Source organism: Equus przewalskii, chromosome 4 (genome assembly GCF_037783145.1).
Source record: "Equus przewalskii isolate Varuska chromosome 4, EquPr2, whole genome shotgun sequence".
Taxonomy (NCBI): domain Eukaryota; kingdom Metazoa; phylum Chordata; class Mammalia; order Perissodactyla; family Equidae; genus Equus; species Equus przewalskii.
In genome coordinates, this window is record NC_091834.1 from 69,614,839 (window position 1) to 69,636,033 (window position 21,195).

Here is a 21,195-nt window from a genome sequence, read left to right on the forward strand (position 1 = left end):
TTTTGTTATAGCAGCCAAACTGATCCTAACTAATACAAAAATGAAATCAATGCTAGATCAAGAAAAAAAATCACTGCATGTGAATTTGATACAGACAATTACCAACCCTCACTTAGCTCTGTAAGCACGTGATTAATTCCCAGATTTTCTAGGGATAAGAAGATCTCTTAATTATCTCATGCAATAAAAAACAAAACAATGAGAGATCAAGATGTGCTATCCTACTGACCAAATGGAGCCAAACGCAGTCCCACAGATGAAGAACTCTCCTGGCTGGGAAAGACAAATGACCAGTTTGATCACTGTCTTACTTAGTCAAGCTCCACGTGCTGTCCAAGACTGGAAGGAGAAGGTGAAGGGAGGGAGAGGAAGATAGAGGTCTTTTTACCTCTCCTTCCTTAGAGTGTGAGACTAGATCAGAGCAACTGAAAAGTTCCCTGACACAATCATGAGGCTTGTTCAACCCTAAACCCACAGCCCAGTTTGCTTCCAAGATGATCTAAGGTTTCTTGTCCTCTTGAGAATAAGTCCAAAAGGGTCCACAAATGCAATTCAAGCTAAGTATATGCCAGAAAAGCATACACCAGGACATTATTTAGGCATTTCTCTTTTTTTCTTATAATTCAATTTTTATTTACCTGTAGTGTTTTTTTTTTGGGGGGGGGGTTTGATAAGCCCTCAGCTAACATCTGCTGCCAATCCTCCTCTTTTTACTCAGGAAGACTGGCCCTGAGCTAACATCCGTGCCCATCTTCCTTTACTTTATATATGGAATGCGTACCACAACATGGCTTGCCAAGTGGTGCCATGTCTGCACCTGGGATCCAAACTGGCAAACCCCAGGCTGCCAAAGCAGAACGCACACACTTAACCACTGTGCCACTGGGCCAGCCCTGGCTTCTCTTTTTTTAAGTTCCCAAAAGTCATCCTACCAATGAGAGCATTGTCGTGACAATATTAATATTATAGAGAGGAAAAGAAGCCAAAAATAGATAAGAACATAAAAAGGAAACAAAAAAGACTAAGAAATACATTCATGAAGAAAAAGGAGAGGGAGAGAGAAAATAAGTAAATATAAAGAAAAAGAAAGGAACAGAGAAGAACTATTAAAACACTGAGAAAATGTAACAAAATGGCAATAAGTACATGCTTATCAACAGATATTCTAAATGTCAATGGACTAAATGCTCCAATCAAAAGGCATAGGGTGACAAACTGGGTAAAAAAAACAAGACCCATGTATATGCTGCATACAAGAGAGATACTTCAGATCTAAAGACACTCACAAACTGAAAGTGATGGGATGGAAAAAGATACTCCATGTAAATGGCAATGGAAAGAAAGCTGGAGTAGCAATACTTATATCAGGCAAAATAGACTTTAAAACAAAAACTGTAACAAGCAATGAAGAAGGCCACAATATAATGATAAAGGGAACAATCCAACAATAGGATAAAACACTTGGAAATATCTATGAACCCAATACAGGAGCACCTAAATATATAAAGCAATTGTTAAACGACATAAAAGGAGTAATAGACAGCAACATAATAATAGTAGGGGACTTTAACACTTCACTTACACCAATGGATAGATCATCCAAACAGAAAATCAATACGGAAACATTGGCCTTAAATGACACGTTAGACCAGATGGACTTAGTAGATACATACAGAACATTCCATCCAAAAACCACAGAATACACATTCTTTCCAAATGCACATGGAACATTCTTCAGGACAGATCACACATTAGGCTGCAAAACAAGTCTCAATAAATTTAAGAAGACTAAAATAGGGGCCAGGCCTGTGGCTGAGTGGTTAAGTTCACATGCTCTGCTTCAGTGGCCCAGGGTTTCACTGGTTTGGATCCTAGGCACAGACATGGCACCGCTCATCAGGCCACACTGAGGCAGTGTCCCACAGGCCACAACCAGGACATACAACTAAAAAAATACACAACTATGTACTGGGGGGATTTGGGGAGAAAAAGCAGGAAAAAAAAAAAAAGAAGATTGGCAACAGCTGTTAGCTAAGCTGCCAATCTTCAAAAAAAAAAAAAGTGAAGATTCAAATAATACCAAGCATCATTTCTGACCACAACGGTATGAAACTAGAAATCAACTACAGGAAGAAAATCAGAAAAGCCACATATATGTGGAGATTAAACAAAACACTACTGAACAACAATTGAGTCAATGAAGAAATCAAAGAAGAAACCAAAAAACACCAGAAGACAAATGAAAATGAAAATACAACATGTCAAAATTTATGGGATACGGCAAAAGCCATTCTAAGAAAGAAGTTTATAGAAATACAGGCCTACCTCAACAAACAAGAAAAACCTCAAATAAGCAATCTAACAATGCACCTAAAGGAACTGGAAAAAGAAGAACAAAGCCCAAAATCAGTACAAGGAAGAAAATAATAAAAATCAGAGCAGAAATAAATGAAACAGAGACTAAAAAGACAATTGAAAAAAAATCAATGAAACCAAGAGCTGGTTCTTTGAAAAGATAAACAAAATTGACAAACCTTTAGCTAGACTCACCCAGAAAAAAAGAGAGAAGGCTCAAATAATAAGATTAGAAATGAAAGAGAAATTACAACAGACACCTCAGAAATACAAAAGCCTTATAAGAGAATACTACGAAAAGCTATACACCAACAAATTGGATAATCTAGAAGAAATGGATAAATTCTTAAAGTCATACAACCTTCCAAAACTGAATCAAGAAGAAATAGAGAATTTGAATAGACAAATCACCAGTAAGGAAATCAAAACAGTAATCAAAAACCTCCCCAAAAATAAAAGTCCAGGACCAGACAGCTTCCCTGGTGAATTTCTACCAAACATTCAAAAAAGACTTAATACCTATCCTTCCCAAACTCTTCCAAAAAACTGAAGAGGAGGGGAAGCTTCCTAACTCATTCCATGAAGCCAACGTTACCCTGATACCAAAACCAGACAAGGACAAAACAAAAAAAGACAATTATAGGCCAATATCACTGATGAGCATCAACCCAAAAATCCTCAACAAAATACTAGCAAATCAAACACAACAATACATTAAAAAGATCATACACCATGATCAAGTGGGATTTATTCCAGGAATGTAGGCATGGTTCAACATATGCAAATCAATCAATGTGATACACCACATTAACAAAATGAAGAATAAAAAACACATGATCACCTCAATAGATGCAGAGAAAGCATTTGACAAGGTACAGCATCCATTTATGATAAAACTCTGAATAAAATGGGTACAGAAGGAAAGTACCTAAATATAATAAAGGCCACCTATGACACACACACAGCTAGTATCATTCTCAATGGAGAAAAACTGAAAGGTATCCCTGTAAGAACAGGAACCAGACAAGGATGCTCACTTTCACCACCCTGATTTAACATAGCATTGGAATTCCTAGCCAGAGCAATCAGGCAAGAGAAAGAAATGAAAGGGATGAAAATTGGAAAAGAAGAAGTGAAACTGTCACTATTTGCAGATGACATGATTTTATATACAGAAAACCCTAAAGAATCCACTAAAAACCTTTTAGAAATAATAAATGAATACAGTCAAGTCACAGGATACAAAATCAACATACAAAAATCATTTGCTTTTCTATACACTAACAATGAAGTAGCAGAAAGAGAAATCAAGAATACAATCCCACTTACAATTGCAACAAAGAGAATAAAATACCTTGGAATAAACTTAACCAAAGAGGTGAAAGACCCGTACACTGAAAACTATAAAACATTGTTGAAAGAAATTAAAGAAGACACAAAGAAATGGAAAGATACTCTGTGCTCTTGGATTGGAAGAATTAACACAGTTAAAACGTCCATACTTCCTGAAGCAAACTATGGAGTCAATGCATTCCTTACCAAGGTTCCAATGACATTTTTCACAGAAATAGAACAAAAGATCCTAAAATTTATATGGAACAAGATCCTGAACAGCGAAAGGAATCCTGAGAAAAAGAACAAACCTGGAGGTATCACACTCCCCGATTTCAAAATATACTACAAAGCTATAGTAATCAAAACAGCATGGTACTGGCACAAAAAGAGACATACAAATCAATGGAACAGAATCGAGAGCCCAGAAACAAACCCATACATTTATGGATAGTAATTTTTGACAAGGGAGTCAAGAACATACAATGGAGAAAGGAAAGTCTCTTCAATAAATGGTGCTGGGAAAACTGGACAGCCACATGCAAAAGAAAGTAGACCATTATCTTACACCATACACAAAAATTGACTCAAAATGGATTAAAGACTCGAATTTAAGATCTGAAACCATGAAACTTCTAGAAGAAAACATAGGCAGTATGTTCTTCAACACCGGTCTTAGCAGCATATTTTCAAGTACCATACCTGACTCGGCAAGGGAAACAATAGAAAAAAATAAACAAATGGGACTACATCAAACTAAAAAACTTCTGCAGAGCAAAGGAAACGATCAACAAAATGAAAACACAACCTAAAAATTGGGAGAAGGTATTTGCAAACCATATATCTGATAAGGGGTTAATATCCAAAATATGTAAGGAACTCATATATCTCAACAACAAAAAAACCAAACAAGCAAATTATAAAATGGGCAAAAGCGTTGGAGAGGATGCAGAGAAAACGGAACTCATACACTGCTGGTGAGAGTGCAAACTGTTGCAGCCACTATGGAGAACAGTACGGAGATTCCTTTAAAAATTAAGAATAGAACTACCCTACCATCCAGCTACTCCCCTGCTGGGTATTTAGCCAAAGACCATGAAAACAAAAATGCGTAAAGATATACGCACCCCAATGTTCATTGCAGCATTATTCACAATAGCCAAGACTTGGAAGCAACCCAGGTGCCCATCAAGAGACGAATAGATAAAGAAGATGTGGTACATATACACAATGAACTACTACTCAGCCATAAAAATGATGAAATGGTGCCATGTGTGACAACACGGATGGACCTTGAGAAATTATGCTAATCGAAATAAGTCAGAGGGAGAAAGCCAAATAACATATGATCTCACTCATAAATAGAAGATAAAAACAATAAAAAACAAACACAAAGAGACAGAGGGGAAAAGGGGTAGGGAGGAAGGCAAAAGGGGCAATTAGGCACATGTGTATGGTGATGGACTGTAATTAGTCTATGGTTGGTGAACATGACGTCATCTACACAGAAATCAAAATATAATGATGTACACCTGAAATTTATATAATGTCATAAACTAATGTTACCACAATAAAAATAAAATAATTTTTTTTTAAAAAATTAAAAACTATAGTCAAATTCTATCCAGATACTCATTTCCGAAGATTTTACCCAGTGAACTTAAACTTGAAATGAGAGACAAGAGGAACATGTGAAGAAAGGTGTTAGTATCTATATGACACAAATCATTATAGTTATGGGATCCAAGACTCCACTTCTCTTTTTTTTTTTGAAGGAATTTCTCCTTTTGAAGACACATACAACAGAGGGTCACATGGTTGGGTTACTTATTAACACACAGTCTTCCGACCCAGACAAAGCAAAAGAATTCTCCAGAGTTAGTAACCTGGAACAATGGCTTTCAAATTTTTCTGACCATGTTTCACATTAAGAAATATCTTTTATGTAGCAACCAAGTACTCATTCACTCACACAGACACACACTTACACATATACACTCACATCACAGTCAACAAGGATTGAAAAGTTTCACAAAACAATACTAATCGTTTCTATATAATAGGTTATAATTTTAGTCTATTCCATTGGATGGGACAAGATAGATACAGGGAGACTAGATTATTCCAGTGGTCTAGGGCAAGAGATGATGGTAGGGTGGACTAGGGTGGTGGTGGAAGAGATGAATTAAAATGGCCAGACTTAAGATAGTGCACATTTTGGAGGTTAAACTGAGTGGATTGGAAATGGATGAGCAGTGGTAGGAGAGAAGAAAAGATAAAAAAAAGAAGCGTCAAGAGGCAGTAGTGACCTATCAAAGCCCTATTATTTTGTCATTTCCTTGAATTACATTCCAAAGTACTAAAAACACGCTCAAAATTCAATTCTTCAAACATTTATTCAGTCCTATTAAGTACAAGACCACAGGTAAGGTGCTGGGGATACAAGGGTGAAAAAGCAGATATGGTCCTTGCTCTCAAGGCGTTACAATGTACCATGGAAGACTACCCTAAACAAATATTCCCAGTGAAGATGAGCATTAAAAAGAACCAATGTCCCTAGAGCATGACAACATGGAACAAGGAAGTTTATCTGTGGTACTGTGATTTATAATTAAAAATAAACACATATTTGGTCTTGGCCCAAAGACACAGAGCTCCCAAAACTCTTAGAATTTCCTAAGTAATAAGAGGTACAAACGTGCCTTTTGTTATGTTAATGAGATTACTTGGAAAGCCCCTAGGTTCTCTAAGGATGGGAGCTGGTAACTAGAAGAACCAACCCTGAGATTAGAGTTAGAACTTTCAGTACCACCCTCAACCTCTCGGCAGGAGAAAGGGGCTGGAGGTTGAATCAATTGCCAGTGGCCACTGATGAATCAATCATGCCTATGTAATGAAGCCTCCATAAAAACTCAAAAGGATGCGGTTTGGAGAACTTCTGGGTTGGTGAACACAACAAGATTCAGGAAGAATGGTGTGCTGAGAGACAGCACGGAAGCTCCTCGTCCTTTCCCCATACCATACCCTATGCATCTCTTCCATCTGGCTGTTCCTGAGTTAGATCCTTTCATAATAAAATGGTAATCTAATAAGTAAAATGTTTCTCTGAGTTCTGTGAGATGCTCCAACAAATGAATGGAACCCAAGGAGGGATTCGTGGGAACCTTTGATCTATAGCCAGTCAGTCACAAGGACAGGTAACAACCTGGACTTCCGATCGGCATCTGAAAGTGAAGGAGGTCTTCTGAGCCTGAGTCCTTAACCTGTGGGATCTGATGCTATCTCCAGGGAGACAGTGTCGGAATTGACTTGAATTGTAGGATACCCAGATGGTGTCAGGGAATTGCTTGGTGGGCGAAGACCTCCACACATCTGGTGCGAAAGGTGTGTGGTAGTAGTGTGAGAGTAAAGGAGAACGAGAGGTGGAGGACTGAGTTTTTCCTTTATACTGTCCATCAGAAAATGATTAGGGAAGGTCTTACAATGGAAATGGCATTTGAGGTGAGACTTGGGCATTTCAGGCAAAAAGAGCAGCATTTTCGAAAGCTTAGGAGCAAAATAAAATGTGGCTATTCAAAAAATTACAAGTTCAATTTGATCGCAGTATATATAAAATTTATTACATTAACTTTTAATCCAGTAAACATTTATTTACTGACTGCCAAACACCAATGCTAAGTGCAAAGGATATAAAGATGGCTAAGCATGCATTATAATACTATTTAAAAACTCTCACTAAACAATACTTTACATTTTCTATGTAAATTTATATATGCACTTAAAAGTATTTAAAATAGAGTAGTATTTGTATTATTGTTTTAATTACTTAATAAACACTCATGTGACTTAAGTAATTATTCAAGTAGAGAGAGAGAGAAATAAACAGGCTTATCCCAATGCTAACAGTGGTTAATTCTAGATGTTGAGACTGAAAATTATAACTATTTTCTTCTTTGAATTTTTGTTGGTTTCTAACATTTAAAAAAGAAAAAAGGATGGTCCTAAGAAGTCAATTTAATATATAGATACTATGGGGTAACACTAATCTTGATCTCTTTCCCATCATAATAAACAAACTGCACTTTCTCAGTCTAGTTTCTCTGCGGCTCTAAGCAGAACAAAAAACACTGAGTAAGATTCTTCCCTATTTATGCAGCAGTCAATATATTTAACTAACTGCAATTCCTTTACGTAGCCAGTGCAGACCATGATGGAATTCTGCATGCTTTTGAAAACTTCTTCAGAGTTTGAAAAGCCTTAGAAATTCTTACCTTTCCACTTAACCAGAGTAAGCACTTGAGTTCAAACAGGGAATACATGCTGACAGTTCATATTACAACCGGCACGACTACTTGACTATTTTAAGTAATTAAGAAATTGGCTTTAAACACGCAAACCTATGCTTGCTGAAATATTAAGCAAAAATCTATCTTAGTGATCAGGTCAAATAGGCTTACAACCAGAGGATTTAGACCAAAAAAATGGACAGGAGACAAATGCAAATAGAAAAACATGCTTTAAACATCTGTGGCTCTTAGAACAGAAGTAGCAAACATATGACAGAATGAAAATATAGTTAGCGATCTCCTTGCTGTCCACTGTGCCCTGCAAGCGTGGACCTTCACTAAGTAACTAGGGATTCCTGCAGCACAGAAATGAGGAAAGCTTTCAAATATGATGATGCCACAGCTATCCCAGTTATAAGATTGCATGCATGACTGCAACATAAATTAAGGGAAAACAAGACATTAACATAAGTTGCATTAAATTCAGATTCCCAAAATTTTGAGCCTGCCCTCTTCTTTCCAATATATACTTTCCAATATATTGCTACCCTGTTGAGGCACTGAAGCACCCAGGCAGAAGCAGGGCAATGAGAGTCAGAGGCCCTGAGGTGGCATCCTCTCTCAGTCTGTAACTAGCTGCAGGTCTTGGATCAACTCAATTCTGGGCCTCAGTTTCCTCATCTGTAAAAAGAAAGGGGTTAGATTCAACTTCTAAGACCCTTTCTAGGTCCAACATTCCGTATCCCTATAAATTTTTTAACTGTTTCTCAAGGACTTCAGCAGATGCTAAAATAAAGAAAGGCCCTCAGGTTCCTAAGTCTAAGAAGAGATATGAAGTTGCCTTTTAGGTTTGAGACTTTTTTAAGTGTGGAAAAGAAAAACAGGCTTCGCTTTTATTAAACAACGAGTTAAAAAGGGGAAGCAGAGAGGCAGCTGGAGTGAGTGCAAATTATGAAAAAAAAACATTTCAGGTAAAGACCTAAAACCTGCTGGTCTTTCACGTCTCATTTTCACTACTCTGCTGACCAGGGCACTGCCGCCATCTCCTGCACACCAAAGACAGGACAAGTACTCTTCTATTGAAAGATTCTCAAGGAGCATGTGGGAGGTATGCCAATCTTCCAGTGTGCAGATTCTGCTCCAAGCCAAGGGAACAAATAAAAGTTACCTTGCAAATAAGTGGTCACTGTTTTCAGAGGCTCAAAAGAAACGCACAGTCCTGTTGTACCTGAATTGTGAAAGACACTTATACCTCATAATAATAAAACACTTTTAAAAGCTTCTAACTATCAGGGCTGGCCCCGTGGCCGAGTGATTAAGTTCACGCGCTCCGCTGCTAGCGGCCCAGTGTTTCGTTGGTTCGAATCCTGGGCGCGGACATGGCACTGCTCATCAAACCACTGAGGCAGCGTCCCACATGCCACAACTAGAAGGACCCACAACGAAGAATATACAACTATGTACCAGGTGGCTTTGGGGAGAAAAAGGAAAAAAATAAAATCTTTAAAAAAATTAAATAAAAATTTTTAAATAAAGCTTCTAACTATCATTAAAATACTAAAGAAGCCATACATAAATGAAGAAATGGACATTACATTTCTATGTCAAGTCCTATCAAATAGAATGTTCAAAGTTCTATGGCATTCACATTTTGGTAAAGTTAATGCATTTTCTTTTCTATAAAGAATCATTGGGATGATCTGGTCTTTTGTTCACACCTTCAATGTTTAAAGCTACCAACTAATAAGCACATAAAGTCCGCTGCCTCTGAGAAAATTTCCTTTAAGCAATAACAATATGCAACTAAAACCACCCCTGCAAAAAGGCAATAATTTTTATCAGTAACTTCCTCCTTTTAGTAACTATACAAGTCATTTAAGTTCAAAACATTGCTCCTGAAAAATCATTGCTTAAGTAGTAGGTACACCTAGTTCATTGCTGAAGTACTTAAACTGAGAATATTTTTAAATAAGCTTTCGGAGTCAGTTGAAATCATATTTACCACCTGGCATATAGCCCCTGCAAAGGAAAGTTTCTAGATGAGGTTGACCTCAACCACATAATGACCTGTACAGTTAATGCTTCTCTTTCTTCTCACGACTACTTATAGTTTGATCATGTACGAATTCATCTGAAATCATTCTTAAACTTGCTCATATTTCAGCTTGTACAAAGTCACTAATCACTCATCCATAGCAACCAGGTGGATAAGTACATCTCGAGTCATCCTAATTATAAAAACTATTTAAAAATTGTGTGGGAGGTTTGAAGGTAAGAGGGAAATAATAAATTGCAGAGCAGTATCTTACATAAAATGCAACTTTTCAATCATAGTAGTAAGCCTGCACATTTGGATAACCAAATCAAGATTTTACTTATAAACTCAAACTATATATCAAACTATGAATATCAGAGAATATAAGAACAGGGATCCAAGCAAATCTGACATCCAGTTCCTGACTCACTCAATATAAATATACATTTATTGATCACCAGCTATATATCTGAGAACTGTGCTAAGGGTTGAGGACGTAATGCAGAACAAGGCAGGTGTGATCCTTGGCCACGTGAAGCTTGCATTTTCATTCTTTCTACATTAAATGCCTGCTTTGTGCTAGACACTATGCTAAAACACCAAAAGTAAAAAGACCAAGTCATAGTTCCTACCCAGAAGGACTTGCAACAAGATCACAAGAAATGAGTAGATGACCACATAAGATCAGGCCTGCTCCACAGATCTCTCCAGGAGCTCCTGGTACCAATAACCTCACTCTGCAAACAGAGTCTAAGCATGTGTGAAACCAGGAGGCATTAGGACACATTTGGACTAAATCAGGAGAAAAATAATACCTAATGAACTATAACAATTTTGATTCCACTGGAAGCACATCTGGGAAAGTAATCTATAGAAACCAATTCAAAAAAAATTTCAGGGCTACCTTAGTTCTTTCACATTATAAATAAATAATATATTATAAAAATAGACAATTGGTAATCTTTAGAATGTGAACACCAGCATCAAATTCTTCACTGTTTAACTTGTGTGACTTAACAGTTCTCACTCGAAAATTCACAGAAAGGACAAAATGGCAAGAAAAAATTAAAATGAAGAAAAACCAGCCAAAAAAATAAAGGAAGAAATGTAATGGGTTAGACATAAGATGAATCATGTTCTGGCAAAGATACCAAAAAACAGTCCACACTGGTAGATCGATGAAAATAAGGGTCCTCTATCTTGACCTAAAACTACTTCTTTGACAGAGATAATTGTAACTCTCTGTTGGTGTACTGATGAGTATCTGGACACTAAGAGAAGACAGGTTAAAACTCACAGATTCACTTTTAAGTCAAGAACATTTAAAAGCAAATGAATTCCAAGGGCACGTTCTACAACTGGTATAGACAGAAAACACCACCAGAAAACAGCTAGGATATGCAAATTCACAAAGGCTTCCTCAGTTTTTGGTAAGGACTCCTTGAACTTGCAAATGTCATGTGGTTATGCCCACCTTTCCCTCTGCCTCAGTGAAAGAGGAGCACTCCCCCTGTCCGAGCTGAAGCTGGCGGTGCTCTGCAGGCTCAGCAGTGTAAAGAGAGGAAGTCAGTGGGAAGTTGGTGGCTCTGAATCTAACACCTCAGTTCAAATTACATGTAACGTGTTAGAGAACAATGGCTAGATCATCAAATAAAAGATATTTCTTCAGATAAAAGCATGTCTAAAGAAGAAGGCTAGCAATAACAAATCAAAATAGGACAATAGACTTAAGGATGTCCATTACATACAATAAAACTGATAAAGCTATCTTGTAGGTAATAGGACACCTAATATACAGAGTGCTGGCTGTTCTGCTTTGAACCTAATCTTGTTCTTAGCTTTGACTGGTTAGATACTATCATATTTCCTGTTGTTGGCCAATTAACAAGAATCATAGAGTGCCAACACCAGCACTGTTTTAGGTGTTTTGAGAAGTTTTTTTAAAAAAGCAGAATAAAAGAAAAATATAGCTTAGTGCCAGAACTGGACCACAGGAATAAACTACATAATAGTCATTGAGAAAAAAAAAAGAAAGATAAGAGTGGAATTACAAGAAAAAATTTCATGAGAAAAGTTGAAAAGAAAACAATAAATTAGAATGTAGGTGGTGAGTTTAATAAGGTTCACTATAAAATTATTACAACTTTTCTGTATGTTTAAAAATTTTATTAAAATGTTGGAAATAAAAGAAGGATAAATTACATTTGGTAAATTTCTCAGACAAGAGGAAAATAAGATTATAAGAGTAAAGGTACATATGGCCTATTTGAGACAGTGAGAATGCTGGCCAGACCAGGGAACAGGATATATATTATGAGAAGTCAGGAATAAGACTAGCTTCAATACTTTTTATTTTGCTTTGTTTTGTTCCTTAGCAACATAGAAGTCTTCAGGACTCCAATATTTTTGGAAACCATATAAAATAAAACCCATAATACTACACTAGGCCTCTCCAAGAGCTGCCTTAGGCCACCCTAGTCCTATAAATTATCCTTATCTTTTAACTCCATACAGACATCATTTGACTGCATTTACAATTAAGGCCCAATCTCAAATTTCAGTTATTAAAATGACATAAATTCTGCAAAAACAGTTTACCATAAAAATCAACAGGACAGTGAATAGCTTTTTACAAAATGAGAAAAATCCTATTAAATGATAACCATTAGCAAGGAGAAGCTTGGTAAGCTTTAAACTCTAATAACCACAAAATTCAGATTTCAACACTGCACTCCATATTTTTTTCCAATTTAGTAGACAAGCATAACTGCTATCATTAAGGAAAACCTAAAGGCAATGTGGATTTTAAGCTAACAATGTGGCAACTTAAATATATGTGTAAATGAAACAGACCGGGTACTCATCCACAACCCAAACTAATTAGAGGACTTTGCACTATTTCACCATAAGCATATTTATTCCTGAAGCAATAATATTTTGAATTAGCAAAAGAACATATTTCCAGTATCAGAATACTTACCGAAGAGCTAAAAAGAAAATACCACATTATTTAGCATTCTGTCTGTGTGTGAAATTGGTTTTAAAAAATTAAGAGAGCCCATAAACAGAAAGAGCATCCCTCTCAAAAATAAAAAATCTCACACCCTTCAAAAATCAAAACTACGAAACAGGAGTGAGACAGGGGAAATAAGGAAAGACGACAACATTGAGAACCTGAAAAAAGAAGAGTGCCAAATAAACAAGAATATTAGAAAGTGAGCATCAGGCAATAACATGAGCAATGGGAAAATGTCCCTGGAAACGCCATGTGACACACAGAGCCCGGAGCACAGGCATCCGAGGTATGAGCTCTGCTGCTCCTGACCTACCTTGCTACCTCATATTTTGGCCTACTGTCCAACACTGTTTCATATTTGTTCTCTTGGTTACTTTTCACAGCAACCCTATTTCTGCCCTATTTTCAAATGGCACAAGGGTCTCTAACAGGCTCGACAGTAAGTGGAAGAGGATATTTTTTAAAAGAACATGACTATAAGGTCTCATGAAAATCCTATTCTAACCTCCTACGCTTCAAGCCTCAAATACGCTGCTTTCTCTACCAGACTACCAATGCCTGTAAGTGAATATAACACATCAATTCAATTAACATCAAGAGATAAGGAGCAAAAACATGGCTTTTCCTTTAATCAGGGTTGGGAATAGGAAGTAGGAAGGTTTCTCAAAATAACCAAGGCCACCAGACTCTAAAGAGGCTAAGATGGGAAGGTAAGGTCACGAAAAGGTGGGACTGGGAAATACAACGTAGCCGGCAAACTTATGGCCAGCCCAGGGACTATTATCACTCTTTACAGAACAATAAAATTAAAATTAGAAACACAGGCTCCCCCCAGCAGGAAAGCATGTTAAGGCTCTGATTAGTCTGTCAAAAATAAAACCTGTCCAAACTATGGTTGGAAGTTTGGGAAGGCTGCCCACAGCCCATCTACGGCAGCTGAAGTCCACAGGGAGCTATGCAGCAGCAGTGCAAACGGAGTACTGGATAAAGATGCAAGCCAGAGAACAGATATGCAATTTAAGGTGACAGCAACAATAGCCAATGGCTTTGGAATGAGTGGCTGTGGTCCTTTAAACTCATAAGTGCAAGCACAAGCGTGCGCACGCACACATTGAAACGCCAATAAAGGCCAGGCTGGCAACATAAGTTAAAAAAAAAAAAGCAGCCAAGAGGTCAGAGTACAAAGAGGCTCATCCTGTGCAGCCTGGAGACTAAGGCAGATGGAGCACAGCACTCTCTGGACTCAAGTGTCTGTTGCACAGAAAGTCCAGGGACCATAATGAGGCCCTGGTGAGTACTACAGCATATGGAGCTGAGATGTTATTTAGATTGCTCCCCACACATAAACGCCTAATTTTGATTTTTCATACTTGCCTGTATATTAGGAGATATTGTTTAAGATACTTGTGAAATTTCACCAACATGCAATTCCCTGAAGTTAGAATGAATCTGCCAATCAAAGCACTTAAAATTACTCATGGAAGTATGAAATAGTGTAAAACAATTTTTAAAAATGCCATAGGCAGGCATCTGCAATGAAATACAATGACCCTCTTATGTATTGTTTAATATGATTTCAAGCCCACTTGTTTATGACTTAAGTGAAGTTATTGTTTTCTTTTTTTCCACCTGCTCATGGTTTAAAGCAGGTTGTCCGAATCTAAGAGTGCAGTTAGCTGTGTCAGGAGGTCGTTATTTGACTTCTGTTGTTGTTGAGAAACACTCAGCAGCTCAGCTGATGACAGACACTGCTGGGGACTTATGATAAGATGTGGAGAAGCAACTGTGGCTAGGGGACATTTAGCCTTTAAATACCAAGAGTTTGTGAGGACTTATTCAAGAGGTGCAGTCTGTGCAAGGCGCCTCCTTACTGACCTAACTCTGAAGACCCGTGGGGCACTAGCTCCTGCTGTGGCCGGGCATTCTTGGTCAGTATGGTGAAAACCATGCAGCCGCCCTGCAAAGGCGGTCAGACTGCCCATCAACACCAGTGCCTTCATTCCCTAGCAACCTGCTCTAGCAACAAGGGACTTTTATTTTGTGCTGGCAGCTGGATGTCAGCTCTCAGTTGGTTGGCAAAGCCATCTCTCCCACAAACCAACCTTGTAGAAAAGGTACACTTCAACTGAAATTGGACTTTATTCCTGTCATCTCCTCTTGCCTGGAACAATAGTGTGATTAATCTATCATTGGTTTGGAGTATGGTATTTCTTTACTGGCTTATTAAGAGACAGTATCCTGTATGTTATTGGCTTGTGAAATTATTATAATTCCCTCAGTGAACCTGTGTTAAATAAACTGCTGGTAAAGACAAACTCAGTCTCTGAGCATGAATTTGCCCCCTAAAACAAAACAGACCCCTACTGTATAATTCCAAAGAAACATGAGAAGTTGGGAAATAAAGCAACATAAAATGTCACCAGATTATTATGCATGTTATTTTGTATATCTATTTTTACATACTTGACCAGTAAAAGCCAATGGCTGTCGAATACAATAGAATATAGTATTATGCAACCTTCCATCAGTTTGATATAAGACTTTAAATGAATTAATGTATTAAAAGCTATGATATTCATGCAGAAGTAGTCAATATATGAATGGAACAAACGGCAGCCATGGTGGTTTAAAAATATTCCTGCAAATTCCTTGACAGGGCTCCCTTCAAAATGATGAGCCTAATTCCCATCTTCTTAAGGGTGGGGTAGGCTTAGTGACTTGCTTCTAACAAACAGAATGTGACATAAATCATGCTCTGTGAATTCTGAGCCTTGTCGTAAAGAGGATAGCTTCCTCCTGGTACTCTCTCCCAGATCTCTACTTCCAGGCAAGCCAACACCATGTCATGAGGACAACTGGCCCTGGCAGAGGCCCAATTAGAGAGGAATGGAGGCCTCCCTACCCCCAGTAGTCAGCACCCACTTGGCCAGCCATGTGAATGAGCGGCCTACAAGGGAGATCCTCCCACCTCAGTTAAGCCTTCAGATGACTGTGGCTTGGTTGAAATCTTAATTTCAACCTTAAGACAGACTCTGAACCAGAACTGCAAAGCTGAGCTGCTCCTAAATTCCTGACCCATGGAAACTGTGTGAAACAATAAATGTTTTAAGCCACTGAGTTTTGGAGTAATTTGTTTTGCAAAAATAACAAATAGTAACCTGGAAATAGATCCAAGGACACAAAGAAATTTGGTATATGATAAAGATACTCACAAGGGGGATGGGGGGAGGCTTTATTTAACAACTGTTCAAATAACTAGCCACAATTTGAAAAAGAAAAAAAATTAAAGGTGGATATTTATTTAACTCATTATAGAAAAATAAAGACAAGAAAACTCACAGATTAAATGCAAAAAATAAAAACATAAAAGTAATAAAAGAAAATAAAGGCAAACAGTCTTTTATGGGTAGAAAGAGGCATTTCTGAACATTTTACAAAACCCAGAAAACATAAAAGAAAAATACTGATAGACTTTACTACATAATAATCAAAAAATACCATAAATAAGGTTAAAAGATAATCAACCTGATATAAAAAATTGCAACACATACTAATCTCAAAAGTTTAATATCTCTAAAATTATACAATTCTTATAAATTATAAGAAAAAAGACAGCTGTTCTAAAAGTAAGTAAAATACGTGAAAGGCATTTCATTGAAAGCAAAATATGGATAGTATATAAAGACATAAAAACATATTCAACCACACTAATAGGGGCCGCCCGGTGGCGTAACAGTTAAGTTCGCACATACTGCTCATCAAGCTATGCTGAGGCAGCATCCCACATACAAAATAAAGGAAGACTGGCACAGATGTAGCTCAGAGACAATCTTCCTCAAACAAAAAGAGGAAGATTGGCAACAGATGTTAGCTCAGGGCCAATCTTCCTCACCAAAAAATAATAATAAAACAGTAAAAATGTTAAAATTACAATTAAAAAAATTTTTTAATATATCCAACCACACTAGTAATAAAATAAAGACAAATAAAAATAAAATATCACCTTTTTTAGCTTATCAGTCTGTCAAAGATTTAGAAAACTAAAAGTACTCAGTGTGGGAAAATAGAACCTCTCATGCTCTCCTGGCGGTGTAAATAGGTACAACCTTTCTTAAATGTAATATGGCAATACGTACCAAAATGTTACATGAACACACCTCTGATGCAGAGACACCACTTCTAGGGTGTAAAGATACGATCACAGATTTTCAGTACACCACTATTTATAACAGCGAAAAACTGAAAACAACCTAAATGTCCACAAAAAAATAAACTATGACATGCATACAGTGCAATAATTTGCAATCATTCAACAGGACATTGTGTAGCTATATTGCTTGAATTCTGTTTTGAAAAAGAGCTGGAAAACTAGAAGTGTAATATGAACTCATTTACATGAAATTTTATATATACACACAACATCCATCATCAAAAATGGTGAGGTGAGGACCAATATGAACTCAAATGATGGCAGTAGTATTTATTGGCAGCAGTCAAGGGATTTTTACTTTCTTCTTTATACTTTTCCATATTATTTAAATTCTCAATAATGGGTACATATTATCTTTATATACTAAAGCAAATTAACATTAGTCTTTTCTGCTACAACAGATATTTCTTGAATGTAAATTTGCTCATATGCATGAAAATGGAAAGTCTCCTTTAGGGGCTTCAAGACTTTCCTCTACAGTAAACTATCTGAGGAAGCTGAGAGTACAGATGAAGAAATACAAAATATTTTCCCCTGTGTTTAAAATAGAATTGATAAGTCAACACCCCGGATCAGATTTTCACCTTTGATGAAATTAGTTTCTAACAAAGTGGGTGACTTTAAGGACCTACAACTCAAGGGAGGAAAACCAGGGTTTAAGGTCTAAGACAGACTGTGATGCTGGGTATAAATGCCAGTTGAGATTTAACCACATTGTTTTTCTTACAACTGTCATTTCTTTTGTGTTAGTTCTATTTACAAAATTCCACTAGTTTTAAATCATCTGTTCCTGATCCTATTTTCCCTATAAGCCCTATCACTTATAGCACATGATTTTACAGAAGTAAAGATTTTTCAGGACTGCAAACGTGGCATTAACAGAGAAATGCCTATACTATTCTTAGTAAAATGCAAAGAGGTAGAGAAACATTACATAATAAAAAAAGAAAAAGAAAAGAAACCTTAAATTTCTTTTGCTTTAGTGATACTTTTCAATGAAACATAGGGCAAAACAATCTCAATGGTCCTGATTTACCTCACACATTTTTATTATATATTATAAATACAAAGAGAAAGAAATGGTTCCTGCCCCATGAGACACTTAAAATCTAAACAAGACAGAGAATTAAACAGACTAGACTGTGGTGGGGGAGGAGGAACTACTCCAAGTAACTCCCCCCTACCAACGGCAGGAACAAGAGGGAGAGTAAAAGAATTTCTTTCTCATGTGAAAGAATTCAGGAGGCAGCAGTTCCTAATGACCCTGCACTACCCACCATGGCGGTTCACCCTTCACGTGTCTTTTCTTTTTTTAAACCACTGTATTGAAGTATGACTGACATACAAAGAGCTGTACATATTCAATACATACAAATTGATGAGTTTGGAGATAAGTATACACCCATGAAACCGGTACCACAATACATTCCATAAACATATCCAAAACATATTCCATAAACACTTGCAAAAGTTTCCTCCCACCCTCTTTTAATCCCATTAACTTTTGAAGGTAGTATTGAATTATAGACCCTCAGTTGGAGTACAGGGGAGGGGAAATGCAAACAATGAGAGAAGCAGTTCTGAAACTATTTTAGATACACTGTAGCATTGAGCAAATGGGTAAGGGTGTTATCTGGGAGCCAGGGTGCTCTTGGTGGAAAAAAGGAGACATAAATACACAGGAAAAAGTCAAGGAAGAACGCTCTCGAGACCTAAAACCAAACATACCCCAGCAGTGATAAGTATATCTACTACCCAGATCTTAAGTTCCAATACCATTCCTCACTAGAAGGAATCAGGGCTCTTCAGAGAAAGGCCTGATTCCAGGGCTGAATCTAGGGCTGGGGCAGGGAATGTATAAGATGAGTCTGGAACATCTTGTTATGCCACCAAGTAAAGAAGTGCTCAGAAAAATGACAGAAGGACATCAAAAGGACATAGGGCCTGCTTAAAGATGTTCCTACTGGCTAAATATGGGAAAATTTGATCACCTAAATAATTAAGGTCAATAATGATTATAAACCATTGAAAAATACCTTTGGATTTGCTTATTTTCTGAAATTGGGCAATACTAAAGAACTGGGTATTTAGCCTCAAAAGGTAAATTAGAAATGCTAATTTAATTTAGTATAAGTAATTAATACCATGAAAGTATTTTATAAACTGTTAAGTTTAATAAAATGCAAATTGTACTTAAAAATGTTTCCTTTGTGATCATTCTCAGACATATGTTATAAATGAAGTCCCCTTGCAGGTACAAAAACATTTTCAATTCATAAATTATCCTTCTACATAATTTCCAAAGTATAATTGTTGAGCTGAGTAAATAAAGTTTTCCACTGTTCTTTGATTATTATATCTGCATACTCAACTGTTAAATGAATTTGAGACCTAATAGCAAAATGGAAAGTTTCTGAATTTGAACTATTTAAAATACACAATGTTTCATTAATTATCATTAGTACTAGTATACAGTAGTTGGACCCTTGTGCATTTAAGAAACAGCTGATGTTGAAATTATCGAAGACTAAATCAGAGAAATGATTACCAAAAAGAGAGAATTGAGTTGGCCTCTCTTCCTTCAGTACTTACTCTTTTCACATCAACATTTATTGAGTACCTGCTATGTGCCGGGCATCATATCAGTTTCAATACTGAAAGAATGAAGATGTACCTGTGGACCTATAGATATTGAACATAAGCATTGCTCTTTTGAATTACTCCACCTTTGTGATAAGGCTAAAAGGGCCATAAAAATAAAATGAATAGATTTTATAAAAAAGAAAGGCAACTGGGGATGTTATGGAAAGACATCAACACAGTATTCCATACTCTCTGGTCCTTCTACTGTCAGAGAGTGACTCTATCATCCAAACAGCTGCCCGAAGGTCAACAGGATAGTTAGCCAAAGTTCCCTCTCTCGAAAAAGTATAAATCATAACTTCCTCTTGCTTGAAACCCTGCAATAACTCTCCACTTCCTACAGCATAATAGATTCAGCATACACAGCTTCTTATGATTAAGTCCCTGGTCTCATCACTCTTTCATCAGCATATCATGCTCCAGCCAAACTCAGCCACATGCAATTTCTAGAATGCATCGTGCTTTTACTTGTTTCTGGGCCCTTATACATGTTCTCCTCCTGTCTTTATTACTTTTCCCATCTTTCTGTGTCTTGGTCAACTCTTTTTCTCCCTTCAGTTTTGCTTAGATGTCAGTCCATAAGGAAGTCCACCCTGACTCTCACCCTGAGTCTGAATTAGATGCCCCTCCTGTGTGTTCCCATAAAATCCTGGGCTTCCCCTACCACAGCATTTATCACAGCTGATTTTCTCATCCTTACCTCCAATCGGCTGTGAGTTCTGTGAGGGCAGGGACTCTTGTTCACTGCCATGCGTCACTGCCTTGCACAGAAGTGTTCAATGTTCAATACAGTTTTATTGAGGAAATTAATAAATTACTTCCAATAACTTATTACTAAAATTAATCTTTTAATTATTTTCATAAGCTAACCTCATAAGTTCTGGTCCATGTAGACTATCTGCATTATATTCAGAATATGATGGACGTTGTGGAGGTTTGGATTGAGAGAAAGGCATTACCCAACCACATGCAAAAAATTGTGTTTGTGTGATGTGTGTATGTGCACACACATAAGCATGTGTATGTGTCTATCGGACCATCCCCATCTCTCATCTGATAGCTTTACTTGGGAGTTGAAGATACTTATGGAGAAAGAGGTTTTTGAAAAGAATTATATATATATTATATATATATATATATATGCATATATTGTATATATATGTATACTGAACTTCAAGAGATTGATATTTTGGGTGCTTTTTTCTTCAGTAAGTCATAATACAGCACTCATGTCTAAAGGCAGTAAAGATAGGTAACAAGGATCAAGTAATTTTTCATCACCCATTCAACTATAAGGCATAAAAAAAAATTTTACCGA

The 21,195-nt window shown here is 36.9% G+C and overlaps 1 protein-coding gene across 13 annotated transcripts in view; it reads right to left on the minus strand.

Moving 5' to 3' along the window:
- Positions 1 to 21,195, minus strand: part of IMMP2L (inner mitochondrial membrane peptidase subunit 2) — an 848,424-nt gene that overhangs the window by 806,878 nt on the left and 20,351 nt on the right. The window contains exon 1 of one of the 13 annotated variants that reach the window (XM_070617588.1): positions 230 to 340. The exons of the other annotated variants lie outside the window; for them this stretch is intronic. The gene's annotated coding sequence lies outside the window, so the exon portion shown is untranslated. Of the gene's footprint in view, positions 1 to 229; positions 341 to 21,195 lie in introns of those variants that run through there. 13 annotated transcript variants of the gene reach the window in all.